This window comes from Felis catus, chromosome B1 (genome assembly GCF_018350175.1).
Source record: "Felis catus isolate Fca126 chromosome B1, F.catus_Fca126_mat1.0, whole genome shotgun sequence".
Classification (NCBI taxonomy): Eukaryota; Metazoa; Chordata; class Mammalia; order Carnivora; family Felidae; genus Felis; species Felis catus.
Window position 1 is genome coordinate 126,196,084 of NC_058371.1, and position 19,270 is coordinate 126,215,353.

Consider the following 19,270-nt stretch of genomic DNA (forward strand, 5'->3'; position numbering starts at 1 on the left):
TATGTATGTTTGTGGCTCCTTCTTTTATTGTAGAGTGCTTATTATATGCCAAGCACTAATGTGACAGCTTTAGGTTACCTCAATTGACTCAGTATCTGCATAAACACACACATAAAAATTCAAGTAACTATTCATTAATGAAAAAAATAACAAAAGAATAAACATTAAAAGATAAAATATGATGAACAGCTATGTAAATTAGAGTTATGTGTCCAAAGAATATCAGTTACTGCATGAGGAAAATAAATTAATTCAGGAAATGATAGAATAAAAGTAAATTCAGATTAAATATAAGAAATATGTTCTAATACTAATATTGAATACTTCCCAAAACTAAATTCTATTGTCACTCAATTCTATCCTTTTAATCTAAAATACTGTGTGTCCATGTTAATCTAATGCAAAATTCAAACCAGAAGTATATTTTTAAACATGCAACTTAAAGAATTTATGTTAACCATATTACTAAATAGTAAAGTTCAGCAAATTATAAATCATTTCTTTTTAAGATTTATTTTTGAGAGAGAGGATGCACATGAGCACAAGTGGGAAAGGGGCAGAGAGAGGGGGAGAGAGAGAGACTCCCAAGCAGGCTCTGAGCTATCAATGCAGAGCCCAACTCGGGGCTCAAACTCACCAACAGTGAGATCATAACCTGAGCCAAAATCAAGAGTTGGATGCTTAACTGAGCCACTCAGACACCCCTATAAATCATTTTAAATTATCATCCTTATCAGACTTCATGGAAACCAATGAACTTGTTTGACCAAGTGCCAATTTGAACCGTCCTTATCAAAATTATCTAAATATGGAAATCTAGCATATCCCTCTATGAGGATGTTAACTTTTGCATGGACTGCCAGATGAATTTTCTTACTCTACCAGTTTACCAATGGGGTTTGCACTATGTTCATTAGTCCTATGAGGATCATCCTTTCACCAGCCAGAGACAGCTGTAATTTTTGCTAATACAAAAGTTTGTGAATTTCCAAACAGAAGCATCTATTTATTTAACAAACTTTTAGTGATCACCTTCTACAGCAGTTAATATTTTTTAATACTATCCTCAAAATTGTTTTTATTTTTATTTTTTTTAAATATATGAAATTTATTGTCAAATTGGTTTCCATACAACACCCAGTGCTCATCCCAAAAGGTGCCCTCCTCAATACCCATCACCCACCCTCCCCTCCCTCCCACCCCCCATCAGCCCTCAGTTTGTTCTCAGTCTTTAAGAGTCTCTTATGCTTTGGCTCTCTCCCACTCTAACCTTTTTTTTCTTTTTTCCTTCCCCTCCCCCATGGGTTTCTGTTAAGTTTCTCAGGATCCACACATAAGAGTGAACACATATGGTATCTGTCTTTCTCTGTATGGCTCATTTCACTTAGCATAACACTCTCCAGTTCCATCCACGTTGCTACAAAGGGCCATATTTCATTCTTTCTCATTGCTCTGTAGTACTCCATTGTGTATATAAACCACAATTTCTTTATCCATTCATCAGTTGATGGACATTTAGGCTCTTTCCATAATTTGGCTATTGTTGAGAGTGCTACAGCAGTTAATATTTAAAGAGAATGTCCTAGGGGCGCCTGGGTGGCTCAGTTGGTTAAGTGTCTGAATCTTCATTTCAGCTCAGGTCATGATGTCCCAGTTCATGGGTTCAAGGCCCACGTCGGGCTCTGTGCTGAGCGCAGAGTTGGCTTGGGATTCTGTCTCCCTCTCTCTCTCTCTGCTTCTCTCTCTCTCTCTCTCTCTCTCCTCAAAATAAATAAATAAACATTAAAAAAAATAAAATAAAAAATAAAGAGAGTATGCTAGTCACTGGGTTGGCCACACCCAGGAAGGTAAGTCTATCTATTACTCTCACAGGAAATGAAAGAGGAAAGGCAAGTATATTCCAAGAAAAAAGGGAAACACCCATGAGCAGAAAAAGAGATGAGGATCTAAAAGCAATCTGGGATATCTGTTTGGAGTAAGTCTCAGAGAAAATGGGGGTAAAACGCTAGATTGTGGATGGTGGGGTCAGCCTTAGACAGAAGAGGAGCACTACTTCCTGCACCCTTCCTCAGACCCACGGAGGGTGAACACACAGAATGCAGGCTACAACTTGGATGGGGAAGAGATTTCATCTCTGTGTCTATAAACCTCTAGCAAAAGGATATTTAGCATTTCCTTTCATTATGAAGGTAGGCAACAAATCACAGTGCCAATACCGGTAACCTTGTCACCAGTGGAAATCACAAACATTTTCATACCATATCTCAGTTATTACAGATATCTGTAAAAATGCTGTTTACATTACTAACTACTTTGAAATCAAGGTCGTCACATGACCTGCCACTGGAGCTTATTTCATGCACAATAAACACTCACACATAATATCAGAAGTGTTTTTTATATTTTGAAAACTATCTCATTAACCAAAGGGATCCACGGCCCAGAAAAGGAAGAGCAACCACTCTGAAGCATAAGAGACAAAATAAAGATGGGACGAATTATGTTGTCATTTCCTTCCATTGCCTCAACTCTTTGGTCAAAGCCTGCAGCACAGAAGAGCCCTTGTGTTCATGATGCTGGGCGACCCTGAAGGAACGGTTATCAAGAACTAAGAGGAAGGAAAAGCAGCAACCCAGGGGACAATCCTCTATGTACTATAGGTTTTGACTGAAGGGTTAGAACAAACACAAAGAGAACAAACACAATATACCCTGAGACAGGCAACAGCTGCTGTAAAACTCCAGCGACCGAAGACCTTTTACTATGTCTCTAGGACTGCTTTCTCTCTCCAGCCCTTCCTCACTTCTCATTCCTATACCTTTCAATCTTTTATCTAGCATAGCCCACAGAAACTACATAACTAAAAACTTTATTATGCACCACCGCACCTAACTGCCCACTCCATCTGTGCCCCAACGCTCCACCGCCTTTCCTCCAATCTGAATAAACAGTCTGTGCACTCACGTAAGCACCCATCTCCCTGCCCCACAGTCCCATCTTGGCACCAGATCCCATCTTGTGTGGCTAACTCAGTAACAGCACTACAGCCGTTCCCCACCTCACCCCACCCCGTCCCCTGCCTTGTATCTCTCCACTAAAGCACTCCCAGGCTTGAATTACTTTCATTAAAAAAAAAAAAAAAGCAAAAGCAAGAACTTCTCTTGGACTCATTTCCTACTTCAAATACCATTCATTTCTCAGCTCGTTTTTTCCTCAAGAGAACTGTCTACACTCGCTACCTCCAATTCCAACCCTTCAGGCTTTCCATCAACTCCCGCCTGCTTCTGTCAAGGTCATCGCTTGACCACCCCATATGTTGCTGAACTTTAAACAGGATTTAATAAGGTTATCAACTCCTTCTCCTTGAAATATTTTCATCACACGGCTGCCTGGTACACATAATCTCCTGAATGCCCTTCCACCTCACTATTTCCCAATCCTCCTTTTGCTGGTTCCTCTCTTCACATCCCCAACTTCTAAACGTCAGAGTGCTCTAGGATCAGTCTTCAAGTTTCTTTTCTATGTACACTCAATCTCTAAATGTCTCGTTCCGTCTACTGGTTTTAGGCAAAACCTCTATGCTAACGAAACCCAAAATTTCTATCTCCAGCCAGGTCCCTTCCCGAGCTCCCCACCTCACATACCCATTTTCACCGAAATCTCAACATGTCCAAAGATGAACTTCTGGTTTCACCCACACTTTCACATCTCAGTCTCCCTCGGCCCCATAAATGGGAACTTCATCCTTTAATCTGGGAAAAATCCTTGTACTTTCTCTTGATGTCTATTTATCTCCCACACATAATTCAAATTCTTCCATTTCTCCCTTTATAATACATTCTGAATTTTACTTTTTCTCATCAGTTCCACCACTGCCACCCTGGCTCACCTGGGGTTGCTGTAACAGACTCCACAAGTCTCTGTCTTGTCCTATCTTTTGTCCTCACATTACTCTCCATGGAGCAGCCAGAACGATCTTTTTAAAGCCAATGACAACTCATGTTACTTACTTGATTAAAACATTCCAATGACTTTCCATATCACTAAAAATACAAGCTAAAGTCCTTACGAATGCCTGCAAGTCCGAACATGATCTGTTACCTCTCTGAATACCCACTTAGGACCCTCCCTTTGGATCAGTCCACTCCAGGCTCACTGGCTTCCTCACTGGTCTTCAAGCACACTGGTCGCATCGCTGCCTTGAGTTATCTGCCCTTTGTTCTTCACTCTGTCAGGACTGTCTTCTCCCAAAATAAAATAAAACGTACCTCACTCTTAATATATGAAAATCACTGCAGTGATTATTTCTTTAAAATAACATCTTCCCCCTTTTTTGTACTTCCATTACTGAAAACTGTCCCCATTGGGTACTTTGGGGAATTAATCATGAAGAACTGTTATATACAGAAGTTCAATTAATTTTAATTCCCCCTTTAAAATGGCTTTCAGGGGAGCCTGGGTGGCTCAGTCGGTTGAGCGTCTGACTTCGGCTCAGGTCATGATCTCACAGTCTGTGAGTTCGAGCCCCGGCATCAGGCTCTGTGCTGACAGCTCGGAGCCTGGAGCCTGCTTCCGATTCTGTGTTTCCCTCTCTCTCTGCCCCTCCCCCGCTCATGCTCTGTCTCTGTCTCTGTCAAAAATAAACATTAAATTTTTTTAAATAATAAAAAATAATAAAATGGCTTTCATAGACTTGCTGAAAGAGTTTAACTGAAATTTATCTTCACATTTCTTTGAATTCCTGAAAGGTTTGGACAGATAGACTAGAAGTGTATTTATTTACCAAATACTTCACCTATATATATATATTTTTTTTACTTCAACTATATTAAATACTTTTATTCTTACTTCCCCTGCAATTTGAAAGACACTTTCTAATATACTTCATAAAGTAACCAAGATTTAAACACAGATTCCTAGAGGGAAATAATTCTTCCAAATCCTTTGCCCATATCCTGGGCTTCTATTAAATCCAGATAATAACACTCAGTATTTCTTCTTACAATTTCATGTAAATGGACTAGATCCCAACTTTTTGCTTATACCTAAGTAGAATTTTATTAAAAATTGTTTTTATAGAAGCATCTGGGTGGCTCAGTCAGTTAAGTGTTTGACTCTTGATGTCAGCTCAGGTCATGATCGCACAGTTCGTGGGTTCGAGCCCTATGTCGGGGCTCCACACCATTAGTGCAGAGCGTGCTTGGGATTCTCTCTCCCTCTCTCTCTCTCTCTCTCTCTCTCTCTCTGCACCTCTCTCTCTCCCCCCCTCAAAATAAATAAACTTTAAGAAATTGGTTTTATAAAGCTTAAACAGAGGATATAAAGTAGAAACTTTCGACTGTTATTGAAACAAATAGGAGTCTGCCTCTAAGTTTTGAAATAGCCTTTCCTAAAATAAGAACTTCCTACTTATTTTCAGTCTCACCTTTTCTAACTTAACAATTTATGATGAACTGCCTTAAAATTCAACAACTTTCTGAAGCTGAAGTGAAATTATTAAAATATATAAGTTTAGGGGCGCCTGGGTGGCGCAGTCGGTTAAGCGTCCGACTTCAGCCAGGTCACAATCTCGCGGTCCGTGAGTTCCAGCTCCGCGTCGGGCTCTGGGCTGATGGCTCAGAGCCTGGAGCCTGTTTCCGATTCTGTGTCTCCCTCTCTCTCTGCCCCTCCCCCGTTCATGCTCTGTCTCTCTCTGTCCCAAAAATAAATTAAAAAACGTTGAAAAAAAAATTTTTTTAAAAGATATAAGTTTAAATATATTAAATAGCCAAGACATGGAGATAATTCAAGGGTCCATTAGTAGATGGATGAGTAAAGAGGAGGCACATATACATGAAATATTACTGAGCCATAAAAAACATGAGATCTTGTCATTTGCAACAACATGAATGGAACTAGAGGGTATAACGCTAAGTGAAGTAAGTCAGAGAAAAACAAATACCCTATGACTTCAGTCATATGCCGATGCAAGAAACAAAACAAATGAGCAAACAAAACACAGACTCTTAAATACAGAGAACAAACTGATGGCTGCCAGAGGGAAGGTGGGTGGGGGGAAACAGAGAAAGGGGTTAAGAGTACAATTACCATGATGAGCACTGAGTAACGTATAGAATAACTGAATCGTTATATTGTACACCTGAAACTAATATAACACTGTATGTTAATTATACTTCAATAAAAATTAATAAACAACTACTTGTAAGTACTCACAAGGTACTTAATTACTGCCAGATTCTGAACAGGATATAAAGTTAAGTGAGGCAATTTTCTGCCCTCCGAGATTTTATAATCTAGCCAGGAATTAAAAGGAAATGAAAGGGACCAAATATTTGTCTCAAACTATCATGTGCCAAGCAGTGAGTAGGGCAGGAGACATGAACTATATCAGTTAATCCATGTAACCACTCAGGGAAGAAGAAAAAAAAGTAGAGAGAGAGAGAGAGAGAGAGAGAGAGAGAGAGAGAGAGAGAGAGAGAGTGCGAATGAGCCTAGAAAAAATATTCCCGCATAACTTTCTACCCATTTACTCCTTAAATTATGTAGTTAAATCCCCTAAAAAAATTTGTCATCTGTGATAAATTATTTTATAAAATTTCTAATTATCAACATTCAGCAATGATTTTCTCTCTCTCATCCCTTAGTGCTAACATTCTATTTTGCTATATTTTAATTGGTGACAGCAGAGAAGTCTTGCAAGAAGCTAAACCAAAAGAACAGTACAATTACTAATCTAATTCTTCCTCTTTCTTCCTCTCTTGATCTTCTCTAAAGAAGGGCATAGGTGAAGTACATGCCTTCTAAATTCTGGCCCACTATTATCTCAGCCACAGGCATTAATCTTATCAATTTGCACTCCTGATTACTGAAAAACATGTCTCACTGAGAATTATCCAGCGATCAATATGAAATTGATTTGGAATCCAGAGCCATTACTTCTTCCTTTTTTCAGCACATCCTTCTTCCCTAGAGCAAAATCCTGTATCAAATTAGACTGCCTATGTCTGCGAGTGTGCAGAGAATCCAGAGGGAGAGAGACAGGGGACAGCAGAGAGGGAGAGACCTGGCCAACACCCCCATCCCCACAGTCTTTTGAGGCAAGCTCTTCTATACAGTACACCCCATCCCTCTGTCCCAGAGATGGGTCAGGTGGGGAACTAACTTGGGTCCTCTCCCACACTTTCTCCCAGACACTGTAATTGTGAACAGAGAATGTGGCCAGAGAGAAGTCATCCACTTGAAGGATGTCTAGACATAGGTCAACTGACAAGTGGCTCCAATTCTAAAGCCTTGCTGTTCAATTCTTTCTTTGGACCACCCCCAAATCCTCTCACTAAGCCTATTTTCCTTACGATTAGCTTATGTTTCCTATAACTGTAGCACAGGTGGCTGGGCTGGGGTGACAATGGGACAGGGCAAGAAAAAGCCACAAAGGAAGATGAGTGGAATTAAACAATCCACAATGAAATTATTCAAATAATTTGTGATTATTCAAATCATACTAATGATTCAAAATGGAAAGGTATGTTTATATTTAGTATTTCTTCAAAGTTTCTGGTCTTAGGGTTACAATCCCAGCTCCTTCTTCACTATCCCAACAAGCCTGGAAATCCATCATGGAACTGACAGAAACATAAAGTAAGTCCCCAAAATAAAAAGGGTGAAGGTAAGTTGCATGCATCTCAATGAGGCTCAGAGAGAAAATAATTCTTAAGGCTTTCACCCAGTTGTTGATTACCAACACAAAAATGAAACTCATTCACCACACTTCTTTTGAACAGCAGCTGGTGTTTCCAAAAACATTTTTTGGAAGTTTCCAATTTATCACTGAACGGACAGGCACATAAAATAATAACCAAAAGATGAACCTTATAATTCAATATTCTGATTAGTTAAAATAAACTTCTCTAACAATACACCATATTATGACCCACATAACAACAAGGATAAAAGAACCCTAGTTCTATTTTATTGGTAAAGAATGGCCCCATTAACCATTCATTTGAAGTTAGACACCTGAAAGCAACCTGGAAGAAGAAACACATCAAAGACCCAGTGAAGCATGACTTCAAAAGGTATTGCACAGATGTGAGCTTCCAGGAAACAGCCCACTCTGAGGCCAGAACTCAAACACAGGGTTGGCCTTCACTTTCAAACTAGGAAAGACTCTGAATGGTATCACCACAAACTGTTTTCACAGTAAACGTCCCTAGATTCAACTGGAAAAGTTTCCTTTTTAGTTAATTTTAAAAAACTAGAATTTAACACTGTAAAGATCATGATCCCTAGAATCTAGCTCCCTGGGTTCTCCTGCTTGACTCTTTACTAGCTGCATGCATAAGGCTGGGCAAGTTATTTAATCACCTTAGAACTTGACTTTCTCAGGGTTAATGTAAGCAGTAAATGTGGTTATATTTTAAACATTAAAACGGTGGCTGGCACATAGTAAGTCCTATTCCTGCCTGAAAATAATTAAGAGTTTTTCTTTACTATCCAAGTCTCATACAAGATCTAGGTATCAGAGTAAATGGATAACTCTATTTCTTAAAAATAGATCAGCACAAGTGTGTATTTATGTTTGTGTATGTGTGTGTGCGTAAAATGCAAGTATCATTAAATTTAAAAGGTATTGAACAGTACCGTGAGACACTTTCATTAATGATGATAAATAGATTTTTTTTCTTAGTTATTTTTCATCCTATAATTACCTCAGAGAAAACTGGGGTGAAGAGTTCAATTCTGGTTTTTAAAATGTCCTACAGCACAATTATAGCTACAAAACACATTCAGAGACTAAGCTTAATGACCCAGAGCACAAAGCATGTTTTTAAAATAAGTATCCTCAGATATTTTTACTATGGTTATTAATACCTAAGAAGGAGTTAATTCCAGTGATTATATGTAGTTGTACATAAAGATGAATTGTGGAAAACTTATCCTTAAAATGGACAATATTTTCACGGCTTAAAATAGATCTAGAATACGGTATTTAATATCTTTCAGTGTTCTCTTTCCACATCAAATGTGTGTTTACATTGAAGACTGTTAGCTTAGGATTATGTAAGACTTGTTTACAAATACCTACTGATACCAAAGGAGGTTTGAACACAGGTCAAACAATAGCTTAGAATCATTCATTTTACTCAAGGATTTTAAGAAAATTTTTGATTTATACTAAAGCATCTTATGGAAGACAATGTAAAATTATAATTAATATTTAATATAAAACAGGAGACATTAAAAGTTGTGCCTCAGGCTACTTGTCCAAGGCCCCAGGGGTGTGTGTTTGCTCTCCCTTCCCATTAGCCAGTGGGAACTCCTGACTGTATCATCAGTCTGTTTTCTTACTTCCCAGTAAGGGCTAGTTTCCAACGGGGCTACATGTAATCGCGGGACCAGGGATGGAATTTGCAATCTAGCTGCAGTCTAATCAGAGCGAGTCTTAGCATTCTCACTAGAATTTCTGGAGTAAATGCACATGGCTGTAACTCTGGACAACACGGAATGAAGATGTGAAGCAATGAAGACATCCCACCTGGGGATGGTACAAATGTGGAGCAGGGCAGAGGCCAGAGTATTTTAGGAAACAAAGTTGGATCTCAATGATATCCTGAGCCTCTGGATCAAACCTTGCCTGAAGCTGATGTCCCTGAACCTTTTTTTATTTTGTGAGCCAGTACATTTCTTCCACTGTTTAAGAGAGTCTGAGATGCACTTTCTATAACATAGTATTTTTGTGTGTAAAAGTTAAAAAAACATTGAGAAAAAAAGAGCAGAGATTTTATTACCCATTGATCTTTTCTATTACTCAAGTCAATGCCTCTGTCTCACCCCACATACTATTCTTTCTCCTCTCCCTCACTATTCCTTTGTACTTGACGTTAAGAATTTCCATCAGTCTGTGTCTATCCCTTTCTTTATGAATTCGCTTAAACTTCCAAGCCCCTGTCTATGGCAGTCAGTCCTGAATCATCAAACCAAAATTTAAATGAATCTGCACTGGTTTCTTTCATGCCATTTTTGACATCTATATACTATGAACCTGAGAACCCTAGCCCATTTCTTCAGTATGAAAAACTAATTATTATTATAAATGGGGGAAAGTGAATAGAGGTATCCATTCATACATAAAGTTTCATTTTTGTTACTGAAAAGGTATACTTGAAAATGCGTTGTTAATCTTCCTACACTTCCAAACTTTCAACAAGACACAGATCTTTATCTGCCCTTCTCCTCCTCCTCCTGCTAGTTTCGTAGGAAATGTTCTCCTTTCTGCCCATCAAGACCAATCTCTCTCTCTACACTCCCCCAGTTGGTCTGCTACATTTTGAATTATTTTGTTCTTCCGTATCTTTCCTTATAGCTTAAAGCATTTTTAAGTCTCTTCTTTCCCAAATCAAAAATAAATACATAAAACCACATCATACAACCTCTGCCCCAAAGCCCATCTAATTTTTCTTTTCTGTATAAAATAAATTAACTTTGTGTCTTTTTTTTAACCTTTCGTAATATTCCACTAAAACTTTGAAATCATATACACCGCTCACATTATGTTTCTATTTCACGACCTTGTTCCAAGGCAACCAATTTCACCTCTTACTTGTGTTTTCTCTGCCCTTCGGCCACACCAAACCCCAGCATAGCCTCTCAGACACATCATGCATAGCTTCTGTGTGTGTCTCCTTATTTGTGTCATGCCGCTTCCTCCTCGTCGTTCAAGATTTAGCACAGGTACCGTTTCATCCACAAAGCCTTTTCCCACCTGCCTCTGTGACTCCCCACACAATTTCCTGATTTCTATCGCAGTAGAAAACTTGCCTACAGCAAATGATACTGTTTTTGAGACAGCAAAAAATTTTTTAAGTGCAAGCATGTTAAAAAAAAAGTAGGTTTTTTTTTTTTAAACATTTTTTTTTACATTTAAGACAGAAAACAACTAACTGTTCACAAAAGGTCTTTTGGTCAATAATAAGATTATCCCAGGGCACCTGGGTGGCTCAGTCGGTTAAGCGTCCAAGTTCGGCTCACGTCATGTTCTCACGGTTCATGGGTTCAAGCCCCGTGCTGGGCTCTGTGCTGACAGCTCAGAGCATGGAGCCTGCTTCGGATTCTGTGTCTCCCTCTCTCTCTGCCCCTCCCCTCACTCACATTCTCTCTCTCTCAAAATAAATAAACATTAAAATAACAATAATAATAATAACAATAATAATAATAGGCTTATCCAGAAAAAAATAATAGAGATCTAAGGTATTTAATAGCCTGTGGCCTTCTTGCCCATCTTTCTGAAGTTGGGAACCCCATAAAAACATGATTCCACATCTATATGTTGCATTCTGCTGTAGGGTTCTGCTATGCCAAAAATATTCCTAATAGTCCAACATTTACACCTCACCTAAAATCCAATCACAATAAGTATTCCTATTTTTTTCAGACAGAAAAAGATAAATCAAAATGTACTGTTTGTAAACATCACCTTTGGGATATCAGTTTCTTTTTTTAAGTTTTTATTTATTATTTTTTAGTAATATTTACACCCAACATGAGGCTCAAACTCACAATCCTGAGATCAAGAGTTGCATGCTTTTCTGACTGAGCTAGCCAAGTGACCCAGTATCATTTTCTTTCATGCCTAATATTCCTTTCATCAAATATATAAACTGAAATATACAATGTTTTTCTAACCGTAAGAACATATAATTGTTGATTTTACTTTACAGTATTAAATCAGTATTTCTATTTGGGAAAAAAACTATAATTAAAATTGATACCTACTAATCATCAGTGTCCCATTTCAAAAAGAAGAAATCATGTAAGTTAGAATTTTTTGAAGTTATCACAAACATTACATTTTTGGCCTTTAAGAAAAACAGATTTTAGCAGTATAATTGTTTAGAACGTAGGCTTCGGTTCAGACTACCTAAGCTCAACTTAGCTATGAGATTTTGAGCACTTAACTCCTCATGGTTTTTACTTTTAATTTTTGAGGATTAAATAAATTAATGAGAACAAATTAAAGGGTTTTAAAGAGTGCTTGGCACAGAGTAAATGGCAAAAAAAAAAGAAAGAAAAAGTTACCTATGCTTCTATGTCAAAAGAAAAACCTCATATATCAAATTAAAATACAAATTTGGTAAGTATTCCCAAATCCTCACAGGTGGCTATTTTCCCCCAATATATAATAAACTCCTAAAAATTAAACAAGAGCAAAGACGAACAACTGATGAAAACTAGTCACAGTCAACACAAATGAAGATCTGACCAAAAAATAAAAATCAAAATCAAATCAAACATAAATAGTTTCTATATGAAAAGATACCGAACTCTCCTAAGAAAAATGCAAAACAAACATCAGAGAGACAGAATCTTTTCTTTGCCAGCTTTGTAAAAGTCTAAGAGCTTGCTGAGACAGCCACCGGTGGCATCTATGGACACAGACGTGACCACATGCTGTACTGAGCGTGGAAATCAGCACAAGCCCTGTGGCGTACAAAGTCTCCACGCTCCACGAGACGTTCCCGCCGTTCTATGCACATGTCGTCTGTAAATAAAAATTACCGGAAAACCCAAACACTTTATATATCCATACAGTGCACTTAAAAGAACTATATGCAGCATTTAAAGGAATTATGCAGGGGTGCCAAGGTGGCTCAGTCTGTTAAGCATCCCACTTCAGCTCAGGGGCTCAGGTCACGATCTGGCAGTTCGTGAGTTTGGGCCCCGCAGCAGGCTCTGTGCTGACAGCTCAGAGCCTGCTAGAGATCTTCTGTCTTCCTCTCTCTCTGCCCCTCCCCTGCTCATTCTCTTTCTCTCTCTCTCTCTCTCTCTCTCTCTCTCTCTCTCTCTCTCTCTCTCCCTTCCCCCCCTCTCAAAAATAAATAAATATTAAAAAATCAGGGCACCTGGGTGGCTTAAGCATCTGACTTCGGCTCGGGTCATGATCTCACGGTTCGTGGGTTCCAGCCCCGTGTTGGGCTCTGTGCTGACAGCTCAGAGCCTGGAGCCTGCTTCGGATTCTGTGTCTCCTTCTCTACCCCTCCCCGACTCGCACTCTGTCTCTCTCTCTCTCTCTCTCTTTCAAAAAATGAACACTCAAAAAATATTTTTAATAGAAAAAATAAAGGAATTATGCAGCTTTGTATGTATTAATATGAAATACCCGACAACACTTACTGTCAACTGAAAGCAACGTGTATACAACTACTCTAAGTTGTATTTAAAAGACACGTATGTGGGGCGCCTGGGTGGCTTGGTCGGTTAAGCGTCCGACTTCGGCTCAGGTCATGATCTCACAGTCTGTGAGTTCGAGCCCCGCATCGGGCTCTGTGCTGACAGCTCAGAGCCTGGAGCCTGTTTCAGATTCTGTGTCTCCCTCTCTCTCTGCTCCTCCCCTGTTCATGCTCTGTCTCGCTCTGTCTCAAAAATAAATAAACGTTAAAAAAAATTTTTTTTAATAAATAAATAAATAAATAAATAAATAAATAAAAGACACGTATGTTATATGTGGTATGTATGCTCTATACACTGTATATGTGTATATACACTGTGTATTCACATATACACGGATATGTGTATATGCATGCACATATATAATATACATAAATACACATACACTCTGGAAGAAGAACAAGAATCTGGTCACAGCAATTGTCTCTGGGAAGGGCACCTGAGTGGTTGGGAGACAGGAACAAGGAGAAAGCTTAGTTTTGCAGCTTTTCAGTTTTGTACCAAGTACAAAAACCTAAAAATCCTATTCACCCAGTAAATTAAATCGTTTTATTTTAAATCGAGTTGCTAAATATTTTTTATATTCTGTTGTACTAAGCCCCTAAAAAAGCATCTATCCATGCTCAAGGACCACATGTAGGTGATAATCTCCTTCAATTTTTCCAGCGGTCATCTCCTTTAAGTGACTCATTATGGAAGATTTCCACAAAGATTAGAATGTATACCAAGAAACATTACTGAAAATGACTTCATGTACAGTTAGTTCCATCACTACCCAATTAACTACCAACAATAGGAACCATGATAGCTTTTAAGTGGTTGGTAGTCTTGCTTTTTAAATAATCAGTAGGTATTAGGAGATAAAATCTTGAAATAGTACAGTTTTACAAAAGTTATACTTGAATATCTTCAATATAACTTGGCATCTAAAAGAAGGTTACTGCATCTTTCTGACCGTAATCACCAAAGACATTATCACTATGACAATGTAAAATATTTTGCCAACTGATGTAATTTACTGCAATTCTGAAAACTTGTTAACATCACTAGAAGATCATTCCACTTTTAAAAGTCATTTCTTTTAGAAAATAATTTCAGGCAAAGTGTCAGCATGCATAGGGAATAACTTTGTAGTTGAACATCTTGTGTGCATACTGCTGAGAAAAAAAATGTCAACAAAGTATGTCTTACATTTTAAAAACTGCTGTAAAGATAACTCCCACTGTTCTATGGAACATTAAAATGCTCTACAAAAAGATCTTTACAAGTGTCTACATAATCAAAGGGGACTCAGACAACCAATAAAATCCACATGTCTTCCAAAACAGGCCAGGAAACTGCAAAAGTGAATGCCTGTCAAATAGACAATGCCTCATCAAGGTGAGAAAAAGCTATTCCCTATTCCCTAGATCCCATTTTCAAAAAACAAAAAACAAAACAAACAAACAAAAAACCCTAACAAATAGCACAGAGTCCTCTGTGATTTTAATGACAGCCTCATTCTTAAGAAATGTTGGGTTCAGTCAGGTGGGAAGACGAGCTCCCCTTACCATCAAACTATCTGAAGTAGGCACTGCCCCTTCCCCTTCTGAGTTAAGATGTGGAAGGGCTGCAAACTGCTGGTGATGCTGAACGCTCTGTACTGGATAATCAGTGATCTGGAAAGTATAAAACACACCCATTCTGGTGAGCCATTTTATTGGTTCCGGTTCATAAGGTTCTACACGATAGAATTTCACGTCCTACACTAAACCTTAAGCTCCAGGTGAAACAGAAGTTTAACGTCTTTAAATGGGTTTAATTTTGATCAGGTTTTCACCGCCAAGGCCTTCACTGTAGAGGCCTTCAGAGATTCACACAAAATCTTGGGAGTTGCAAAGGTAGGTGGTTGGTTACCCTCAGCTTTTCAAAGAGGAGGTAAAGGGGAGAAAAAAGAAAGGTTTTCCAGTGTGCAGTGTTGCAGGGAAGCTGCAGGAAGGTGGGAAAAAGAAAGGAGAAACATACTAAGAGTAGGGAGACAGTAGGACAAGTATAAGGAAAAACAGCGACAGGAGAAAAGGAAGATCCACACAGACCTTGATTACAACCTAAGGAACTGGTCTGTCCCCTGAAACAAATCTGTACTTGTAAGACTCATGCGGGAGCCTTGGAGTCCAACCTGTTCTGATTCTCAATGACTTCCTGCAAGCAACTGCCTCGGGGTGCTCACCTGCAGATGCACAGCCAGGGACACAACTGTGCCTCTTGCAGCCCCATAAGCAGCTAGCCGGTGAGATTTACATCCCAAAACCAAACATTATACTCTGTACGGGAAGTTCTCAAGTACACTTGCATACAGTGAAGCATTTACTTTCTCAACTTTCAAGAACAATGACAGATGTCTAATCTCATGGATCAGGATTATGTGGTGCCTGTGTTTATAATACCCAAATATGCTTAGTTCCCAAGTGTATACAGGGCAATGTATTCATTCATAATTCACTCACTCCCTCACATGCACACTCCCCATATTTTTTCTGTGCCTAAAGAACACTTCTGGGTCCATAACATGCTACAGAATAGACAACAAATAACCCAGATATATCATTATAAAGTGTAAAATTCTATATGGAACATAGCTAGTAACAGGGGACAGCATGTAACCCGGGGTGTGGAGGGCCGGTGGGAATATCAGCAAAGGTTAGGCTAAGGATGTGCCTTTTGAATTCAAATTGGAAGCATGAGAAAACAATCAGTCAGCCAAGGGAAGATGACGAAGAAAGCATTCTAGGAGAGCAAATAACAAGCAGGTACAAAATCCCCCAAATTTGATGAGGAGCTTGGAAAGTGTAGGGGCCAAAAGCGTGGAGAATGGATAGCGGCCAGGTAACAAGACTATTTTATGGACCTTGTTAAGGATATTTTCTATATCCTGAGAAAGGTTACTGATAGTCAAATGAAGCATGATAATGACTAGTATCTACTGCTCATCTGCTATGTGTTAGGAACTATTCCAAGGACTTCGTATTAATTTTTTTAATCCTCATAAAAAACTATGAAGCAGGTGCTACTGGTACCTACATTTAAAGATGACAAACCTCTATTAACACAAAGAAAAGTTAAATGATGGGCTCAGTGTAAGTGCAGAGTAGGATGTGACCCATACAGTATGACTTTTATACTTCCTTTGTTTTTGAGACCAACCTAATCAAATAAATAAGTCCTCTGCTCCATGGTGCAGATAAACCTTCCTCTATTGACTCAAGGGACTCAAGTTAATTGGAACAATAATAGTGCCTGGAGTAGATGATCATTTACCTCCAGTAGTAAATAAAAAAAAAAAAAAGTAATTCACACTTATATTGACATCATTAATATCCACCTCTATTATTTTAGACATTATGGCAATCTCTATATAGAGGTAAATTCTCCAAAAGGAAGCCCCAGTAATAACAGTACCTGAAAAAGTTTTTGAAAGGAAAGGAAGAAGAATCTAAAATTATAAACTATACAGAATCAAATCCTACCTATGATGCTGATAATTAATAGGTAATTAATAGTGACGCAAAAATATTTTAAACATTAGAATTTTAAAATCAAGTCTAGCTTTTTTGACACAGTATGAATAGCTTATTCATCTGAAGAGACATAATTATATTCACTGAAACACATAGATGTAAGCACATATATGGATAGAACTGTAGAGTCACACATGGTTTTTACACACTAACATTTCTGAAAAGGGTTTGAAGTCATAAATATGTGTAATACTATTTTCTTTAAATTTAGAATTTTCCCTTTTAAAGATGTTCAAATAATTTATTATTGGTTTCTAAGGAAATTCACGATAACTCAAAAATATGCAAATTTATTTAATAGAAATATTTTCTTATGATAGTCTAAACATATTATTTATCAGAACAGGACTGGACAAGTCCATCATGACATATATATTTAATTAAGTTTCACTTCCTATCATTTTAAAATTCAGGATAATTACAGTCTTTGTTTTTTCTACAATTCAATGCACAAAAGATAAATGCACTGAATTTTGTGCTACATGATGAACTGCCTACAGCTTAAAGAGATGCTTCCAAACTGAGTACTGTTTCCTCCTCCAAAATTTAGAAATATTTAAAAACAGAGGTGCCTGGGTGGCTCAGTGGGTTAAGCACCTGACACTTGACCTCGTCTCAGGTCATGATCTCACAGTTTGTGAGCTCGACTCCCGTGTTGGGCTCTGTGCTGACAGCTCAGAGCCCACTTCAGATCCTCTGTCACTCTCTCTCTCTCTCTGCCCCTCCCCTACTTGCACTCTCTCAAAAATAAATATTTTAAAAAATATATTCATAGAATATTCCTGCACTATTTTTCAAGTTAATCACCATGCAATATAATAAACTGCATCAAAAATAAATATTTTAAAAAATATATTCATAGAATATTCCTGCACTATTTTTCAAGTTAATCACCATGCAATATAATAAACTGCATCTATCACATCACAATGTTTTATTTTACATTTCCTCTGAAAAACTTTCCTTCATTCCCAAGGCCCAGAATGTGTGCCCCTCCTTTTCCTCAGCATCTTGAACTTCCTTACCAGAGCACTTCACTCTTTAGGCAGTACTTACTTCCTTGCCTCTACCTTCCCATACATTAGAAGCTCTGTGATGATCAGCACTGCATGTACCTATGTATGTTCGGCACTTAGCACAGTGCCTACCAAGCCCCTACTATCCAGCCAAGAAGTAACTGTCGAGGTAATTTCCTAAGAGCAGAATCATAAGGAAATCAAAAGCAACATAACGACCTGCTAGAATAAACTGAGAGAAACATGATGCTTTATTAAAAAAAAATAATAAAGGCATAGCACCTTATGAAAATGAAAATCCTGAGGAACTGTACTTTCTAATCCACGATGTGCAAGTATGCACTTCTTCAACTTACAGAAGCATAAATCTGAAGCAGTCAGGGTGTGGTATATAAAGTCAGATACATAATCTAAAGCTAATCCAACTCCACTTTTACTAAATCCTGAATCATTAACTTTCAACACCTTTTACATTCTACCACACCTATTCTACTTGGCAAGAATGCACTTACTTTTTTTTTTCTTTGATGAATTCTTTCACATACACACACACACACACCCTTGCATGACAACCTGAGACCTAAACATCACTACTCAGAAAAGAATAGTGACTTTCTTGTAAAAGCATGAGTATTTTAAGTTCATTAGCTTTTATTTTCCAGAGTATGTTCCAGGAACTCAGGTCAGTGGTTCTAACATGCATCAAAATCACCTGGAAGCTTGTTAAACTACAGACTGCTGGGCCCCACCATCAGTGAATCTGATTTTTTCAAAAGGTTTGGGGTGGGGCCCGGGTGATGGTGATGCTGCTGATCTTGGGACCACACAACATCTAACGCCCTAGTGTGCTGTGAAGAGATGTTTCATGAGGGGAAAATATCCATTCTCAAATACTGTTGGAAAATGCTACACATTCTGTATACCTCTTAAGATCTCACTATACCAGGGCACTTGGGTGGCTTAGTTGGTTGAGCATCCAACTCTTGATTTTGGTTCAGGTCATGATCCCAGGGTCACGGGATGGAGCCCTGCGTCAGCATGGAGCCTGCCTGAGATTCTCTCTCTCTTTCTTTCTTTCTCCCTCTCTCTCTCAAATTAATACATTTTTTAAAAGATTTCACTATACACATTAGCATATTAAAATCTCTGAAAAGTTCTGCAATAAATTAACTGTTTTTACTTTAACAAAAAAAACTATTTAAACCTGGTATCTTTTAATCAGAGAGAAATCATTAACATCTCACTATACTCTGTAGAATACACTGAAAAAAATCTTCATTTGACTCTTTTTAGCTGTTTCCTTAAAATATATTTTAGCAGAAAATAATTTTGCCCTTGGAAATAATCCAACTTCTTACTAAGGATCCCTATCCAAATAAAACAGTCTCTCAATCTCAGATCAGGCAGTTCAACCAATCACGTGCACCATTTCTGGCCGTGCTACTTTTGTAGCTCTTGGTGTGAAGTAAATAT

General features: G+C 38.2%; 1 protein-coding gene across 9 annotated transcripts in view; it reads right to left on the reverse strand.

Moving 5' to 3' along the window:
• The window catches only part of BMPR1B (bone morphogenetic protein receptor type 1B), a 419,833-nt gene that overhangs the window by 334,764 nt on the left and 65,799 nt on the right, over positions 1 to 19,270 (reverse strand). The window lies entirely within an intron of this gene.